The sequence below is a fragment of the Perna viridis genome, chromosome 5 (assembly GCF_037379345.1).
Source record: "Perna viridis isolate PV_CMFRI_1.1 ecotype Kerala chromosome 5, ASM3737934v1, whole genome shotgun sequence".
In the NCBI taxonomy this organism is placed as follows: Eukaryota; Metazoa; Mollusca; class Bivalvia; order Mytilida; family Mytilidae; genus Perna; species Perna viridis.
The window spans coordinates 9,524,746-9,532,646 of record NC_142449.1 but is presented as its reverse complement, the minus strand read 5'-3'; the positions used below and the strand labels follow the sequence as shown (position 1 = coordinate 9,532,646).

General features: G+C 32.4%; 1 long non-coding RNA gene across 1 annotated transcript; it reads right to left on the bottom strand.

Annotated features, from left to right (window-relative positions):
- Positions 1-2,325: 2,325 nt before the first annotated feature.
- On the bottom strand, positions 2,326-6,308 carry LOC148615897 (uncharacterized). Its single transcript, XR_015921892.1, has 4 exons — positions 5,888-6,308; positions 4,314-4,380; positions 3,902-4,010; positions 2,326-2,484 (listed from the first exon to the last, which is right to left on the bottom strand). It is a non-coding gene; the product is annotated as an uncharacterized LOC148615897 (long non-coding RNA).
- Positions 6,309-7,901: the final 1,593 nt, after the last annotated feature.

The window sequence follows — 7,901 nt, the reverse complement described above, 5'->3', positions numbered from 1 at the left end:
TCCTTCTGTAACCTACCAACAAAATGAAACATCCTGTAAATTTTAGAAACACCGTTGTGTTTATGTGCTTGGGATTCCGTTTTCATTCGAGTTACCTCTTTTGTCTGCACCCGAATCCGAACATCGATTAGAGAGACTTTGAAATTATACCTGCTCTTACGGGAGGTAACTCTGCAAAAACAGGATAAAATATGGCTGTATCCCGAGCTCCGCAAGTAGCGAATATAGCTGGGTACTTTAACCTTCTACTGTTAAAATAATGAAATACTGATTAAATCTGATAGTACAATAATGATATTAAGCAATTATTAGTGGAATGATAATTATGAGACGAAAAGAATTATCCACATAAAGTTTTGTGCGTTGATAGATATACATCACTTGCGCAAGTAGTTGGTATTAGACAGCACCCAAAAATCGCTTAAAATGTTGCTGTATTTGCATAAAGCCACACAATAAATTTAAAACCAACCAATCAATCGGGAGTCGAGATGATTGCGACAATTGGAAAGATGGAATGATAGAATGATGGACGGACAAAATGACTTCAATATACTACCCACTCGTTGTCTGCATATAATAGATTGGAGTCTGATATGTTCAAGATTTTTTTCTCGTACTCTACAAACACAAAAAACTGTTTTTACTTACTTGGCATTAAAATCCCAGAAAACGCATTCATGACTATAATATCCGTTCTGTAATAGTATAATAATAAATCAAATGTTAAAATGTAATCAAGGGAACCAAGATTCTAGCGGAAATCAGAAGAACATGAAGTACTTAAAATAATACATACAAAGTAACACAAGTAAATGAGCAACTCGGACTCTACTAAAAACTGGAGTATGAACCAGTTCACCGTTAGAAGTTACGATAAAAATGTATAGCATATCTGCTTAGACATATATCTTTTTACTTTTTTTCATTTCCTGAACACTGGTGATAAAGAGATTCAGACAACATAACATTTTCAAAGATTCTTCTCAGCGAGCGTAAGATCTCATCAAGATAAACCTAGATCAGAAAATACATTATCTGAACCAACGTGAGCTCATTTAAATTCATATACAAAAACTTAATGTATTCATTGATCTATCCGATCTTCTTTTTGAGAACGGCAGTACTTATCAGATCAACCAAGGAAACTGTGTTTTAAAATACAATACGCATTTATCGTGTGAAAGTAAAATGTAATAATATAACAACCTCGTTTTTTTTTTAATTTCTCATTTCCATGTTTGAAGTATAGGCTAGAAACCACTTCCCATAGGCTTCTATGCTAATTTCACGATATTCAATGGCTTCTCTGGACTTTACCTTAACTTTAACCTGCAGAGGACTATATATCAGCATGATTCTACATATGTCCTCAGAATGGCATGTGGGGTTAGCAGACTTGCAGTGCAGTACTGGTCACCGGAAGTGAAGGGTCTATAAATAGCATGGGAAATCCCAATGTTTTCACAAAATAGGGGTATATTTAGAAACCATTATGGAGATTAGGCTTCACATCACAAGAACCAAAATGCACCTATAAAATGTACAGAAATGTTTTTCCTTTCAGAAACTGTTTAAAGGTTTTAAATAAGATGAGAACTTTTTCACAGCACTATGAGGAATAAGGGTAATTTCTGCGTAGGACTATTTTTGCGTACGTTCCAAATGCTCATTGGTTGAATTGGTGGTCTGTAACCTAAAGTACAGACATTTTCATCTCGGTTGGGTCGTTGTCTCCTTGACGTATACACCATACTTATGCAAGTTATACATAACTTACCGTGGAACAAGCTAATTCATGATCGTTATATAAGTTCAGACACAGGTTAACGTTGTAGATAAATGATTTTAACTGTTTCTTTAACAAACATAATCTAAATATTTTGTTATGAAAGCGGATAAAGCATTAAATTATCTGGGAATGGTCAAAAGATATCATCAATGGTTCAATACTGACATCAATCAATGCTGAATTGACGACAAAATCTTTGTTCCTGAAAATGTTTTGTCTAAAGTATACAACAAATTGAATATACATTTTCCGCTAACAGTATGTTATATTAGTGAACTGAAAAGAAAGTTGTGTTTTAATGAACTGTACCAATAAAAGGAAGATATTAAAGAATGCTATGTTACTTGTTGATCAGAGGTAATTACTTATATTATACCCAGCTGTTTTATGTCCTATTACAGTGGGTTTAAAAGCCTGCATATTTTAATTAAGTACTAATATTATATTAAACCATTGAATTATTTCATAGTCAAGTTGTAGTACATTTGAATTGAAAAGCATAAGTAGCATTTTTACCGATAAGTGCCTGACCATCGCGGGAATAGTTAGTCGTGTACTATATTAACATAGATATATACCAATTAAAACTCTCGATTGCAAACCCAACAATGTCTTCATCAAGTCTTACCTAGAGATCCATGGAAAAGGTCAGATATTTCTATAATATACGAAACTGTATCCAAAAATATCCCCTGAAAATGACAAACCATCATTTCGAACTGGACATGTTCACTTTTACAAGAACACAAATTAGATAGTAAAAAGGCTAAAAATGTATTGTAACTTTTGAAAAAATAGATTATTTTATTAACTATTGAGTTTCTAAATTTTACAATGTTAAGATTGATGATTCTAAATCATTACATATTTTTCATATCATTGTAAGTGTGTTAAATAACCAAGCTATGTGGATTTCGAAAGTAATGTTTTCAACTTGCAATATGACAATGTAGAACCCAAATGGCGAAATACTAGCTCCTTATAAACATTGTCCTGAGTCAGACCAGTGATACTGGACAAATACCTAATTCCAACCGAAACTTTAGTGTAAGACCAAAATATCAATTCAATTAACTATTAAGAGTAGTTTATAATTTTTAACATGCTGCACAAAAAGATTGATATAATATAAGCTCAAGAGTTTTCATTGAAAATTGAACCAAGTTCCAGTTTCAAACACTATTTTGGTATTCCGGGGGTCATTTAGCAATACTTCAGGTTAATGACATAAGCGGAAAGGGGAATCACACTTCATACCCAATATTTTACTTAAAGTGTCCATAGTATATTTTTGTCGTGTTTAGTGATACGGTACAAGATTAATGATTTGTCCCGAGTAACATCCAAAAGAACAGCGAGGAAACACATGTAGTCTTACGGAATCAATAATCAAAATACTTTCCCAATTAGTTGACGTAATTTAATTATTATCAATTTCAAATCATTTTTTATCAGTACTACTTTGCCATTATCACTATCTCTTACGTTCATATTATCATAAGGGTATAAAGGCGTTGCATTAAGGTAGAGTATATTTTACGCCTGCCTTTAAAGCTCTCGTTGTTTAAAACAACTTTTGTGCTAGTATCTAAATTCCAACCCACGGGAGATGCTTTCACAGGCTCCGGAAAAAACTAATGTTCTAGGGTATGATTTTCCTATTTCAACAACTTAAAAAAGAAACAATCCTGATACATGTGTACAGCAACAACAAAAAGAAAAACAAAACAAAAAAAAACACACACACAAATGCAAATTGGACTACCACAGAGATTGGATGACTGAAATACAATCCAGATGAATGCAATATGTATCATCTTTAATGTAACGGTTCTTTAGAAATATGCTTCTCAATTAATCTTTAGGTGTTTTCATTCTTCTGAGCTTAGATAAGCAAAAGGTTTATTATGCAGATTGTCAAATTGCAACATTAGTACTGATTGGTAATGCGAATCGAAAAGTAGCTGTGGTACATTGAATATTCTGGCGAAAAGAAGCCACTCCGCATTTGAAAATATATTTCTATAAAGAAATAAATGAAACATAAAAGATCACTGCAAATGTTTTTTTTTTTATTTAAAGATTACATGCATATCTCAATACTCTTACCAATATTTTCTTTCTGAATCACCTGATCAAATGTTGTATTGAATTACTTGAGATAAGCTTTAATGAAAACAGGAATATAGTGAGCTAGTTGTGTGACACCTTTAAATTCCTGCAATCAACAGAATAGGTAGATCATTTTGTTTTCTACATACCAGGAATGTATGTACCTAAATGACCTAAAATATTGTTATGTTTTCCTTTAAATGTTGCTTTCCAATAAAAAATTTTAAAAATGGAGCTATAGACCTTGTTTTAGGTTCTGACAATTGCTGGTACAATTACTACTAACTCTCAACTTTCTGATCAATGTAAATAGTTTTATAATTTAAAAAAAAAGAATATTATATATACACGTAAAGTAATTTTTATTGTATGGGCAAGTTTGAACTGTTTATACATCAGCTGTACTCACAAGCGATTTGTTACCACTCTGGTATGTTTCTCTCTTGTAAACGGTTATTGCAGGTTGACACAAATGACTGTATGGAAATTGAAAATGAAGAATCAAGATACTCAATTCCGCTTTAAAATGTAAATACGCAAATTTTGTTAAAATATAACTGTAAATTATTCCCAGCATGTTTTATGCCCATGTGTGTTAATGTTTCCTTAATTACAAAACATAAAATACAACTTTTTCAGATATTTAGTCAACCTCATATCTTGGCATACACTTTGAAATCGATGGTAAAGGAAACTATTGACCAACTTTTAAAACAAACGTGATAACTTTTCATTCAGAACTTTCCTTTCATCTGCGGCAACATCCATTCTCTTGATTACCGCTAAATGTATAACCTTGCTTCCCTTGGTTACTCCTTCAGCCCCTGCGTATGGAGTTTTCATATTACAACTCATACGTTATGCCAGAGCTTGCCGAGTCTGCGCAGACTTTTTGTATCGCGCTAGAATTCTAACAAATAGGCTTCTGGAGCAGGGTTAGGTTGCTACAAGATTGAAGTCATCACTACAGAAATTTTATTGTCGTCATCGTGAACTCATGGATTGTTACGGTGTATCCATCTGTGCCATGAAAACTGATTTGTTCAACGTGTCATAGTTTTCCTTTCCTCTTTCGTCTACCCCGGACTTGACTTTTTATGAGCAAAGCGGCGGGTGTTTCTAGAAAAGCAGAGGACGCTTACCCTACCAGTGAACTTGGTCCATGCTCGCAGTTTTTTGTGGAGTCTGAGTTGCTCATTGCTTTTGTTACTTTGTTCTTTGTTGTGTATGTCTGTTTTCCATGTCTGGTCTTTGTCCCTGAATTACGTTCTTTTGATTATAGCTATAACCTTGGTTCCCGTGATTACTCTTTCAAATATGAAAGTATTTTATAGACTAGTTGTTATTTTTTACAACAATCTTTTTTGAAGGTTTTTGTAGAAATATCAACTTACAGCATTTATTTATTTGCTTGCGAAAGTGAAATTCATAAAAGAACAAAAAAACAAAAAACAAAAAAAAACAAATAACAAAAAACAAAAAACAAAAACAAAAAAAACAAAAAAAAAACAAACTAAAAAATAAACATTACCCAATGCGAAATCATATTCCGTTTAGGTACCCTTATTTCTCTCACAGACTTGTATGACCACAAAATATATATCATGCATATATTTATTAACGTTTAGATGAAATTTGAAAGCCTAACAACACTGAGGCTTCTTTTCTCATATCCACACTATGCTCTTTTAATGTAGCTCCTTTGACATGCTCTGGTTGAACTTATTGGTGCTGGTTATGGTTTCAGATTTTGATATTTTATTATTTTGTTTGAGGGAGGGGGATAGTTTTACAATTTACTTCTAATTGTTGACTTTCCTTCGTATCTGGTTCTACTGTTACTGATGATATGCTTCCCCATGAAACACGTGAAACTCGTAATGACCTGGCTACACCATAATAAGCAAATGACAACTAACTGTCTAACAAATTTTCATTTATTTTTATTCTTTCTGTTAATAAAATCGTTTAATTTACACTCACCTCAAGTTCGTCATAGCCTATGAAAGAGTCGGCACTTGTGACATAGTCACCCATGGTGTTTAGAATATCAGCTGATATCTGTAGATCACCAGAAACAAGAACGTCAACGGCATCAGTTATTGTCTCTTTGACGATCTTTAGGGCTTTTAGGATTGTTTATTAAACTGGATAATTAGAATTAATCCCCATACTATTGTTATTTCGACTTTGTGATTGTTTTATTTTGTTTAAATATCTTTCTGTACTTGTTTTCTTTTGTTTTTTCTTGTTTTTTTTAACAGCTTTATGTTTTCAATTTTACAGAGAAAACTTTGTTCTTAATATTTCTTTAATATTCCGATCAACTCCACTTTTTTTTCATGATTAATGAAACCAATTAAAAGAAACAATGCCTTATCTATGTAGTAATTGGTAAACGTCCTATTTTATCGACAATATATCTTAATAATCTCTTAAATCATCAATTAGAATACCGAAGGGTCAGCATTGGGATAATTAAAAAGAGTCAAAATCCCAAATAATGGCCTGAACGTGAAAACCCTAAAAAAATCTACATACACAATATAACGAACTGAATAAAGTAGATTACATATAAAAACTAAAGATAAGGAAAATAAGACATCACACAAAAAAACTAAAGCCTTAGCAACGTAATATGAACCCCCAAAAAATCTGAAGTGATATCAGGTGCTCCGGAAGGGTAAGCATTTCGTGCTTTGCCAGCGACATGCATTATATTGCCAGTGAGAATAATCCAGTAATATTTTAATATCGAGGACACGAGTCACAAAAGTGTCCCGTCAACAAACAATAAAAATCTTCTTTCAATCCAGTAAAGCATCATGAAGTAAGTAAAATACGAAATGAAGACATAGTAGAAGATATTCGATATAGGCAAATTAATTAAGATGATAAACAAATCACCATTAAACATGACACATTACAAACTTTATATTTGAAAACGCCGGGATCTGATCTGAAATGTGAAATAACGACGCAATAAATCGTCCGAAAAAAATTTTTTCGTACCAAAAAAATACTTGAAGATTTTAAAGGAAATGAATTTTTTCTGAGTAATTTCGACACCCTCACACAACAATTGTGTGATTTGTATTTATATTTAAGAAAATATCATAGGGAAACATATGGCCCAATTTGTTTAGCTCGGTTAAATACATTTCAAACAAGTTACGCCACTATACAATTTGGTAAACAGTCAACTCGGTAAGACACGGAATCTTAATGATATATTGTCTCATCTAGATCTGTCAGACCAAAACTTCATATTTATAAATCAAATTGTAATGTCGACGTAAAACTTTTGTAGTGATATCATTAAAACATGAAAATACCCCTGATTAAGAATTTATTTGACAATATCTGCGCTCTTCAGAGAAATTTCGCATACATATATCTGGCTCGACAGTAACGGATCAACTGTGAAACTTATACACCATATTGTATTATTGGGAAGTCAAAATAATCACGTTTGTCATAAAGTTTCGATTTCGAACGTTGTATGTCATCTATGTATAATGTAAGGTCAAGGTATAAATCAGACGAAGATGTATCAGTTGTCTCTTTAATGTCAAATTTATTTTATTAGCTGTGTTTTCTTACACTAGGGAAAAGTGAATCATATCATCAGAAATCAAGTTGTGTGTGCTCTGAATAATTCTAGAATAAGTGAATTGTAACACCACATCTTTCCAGAAGAATTTAAAACAAAGTGCAGCGATCTGTATCATACTATTAGAAAAAAGTAGAAGGAGAAAATGCATAATTATATTTTATGACAAACTAGACGTCTCCTTCTAAGTTAAAATAGTCGCTTAAGAATAAGTCCAATCCATGTGACCATGCTTACGCATTTTTATGTTATTACTTAAACATTATTTGGGAGTTTTTCGGAGCTACAGGGGCTTTTGTATCATGTTCAACTTTTTTACTGTCGACGTAATGAATTCACTGACCGCTATAGGATGGCCATTACCAACATGTGTACACACTTATG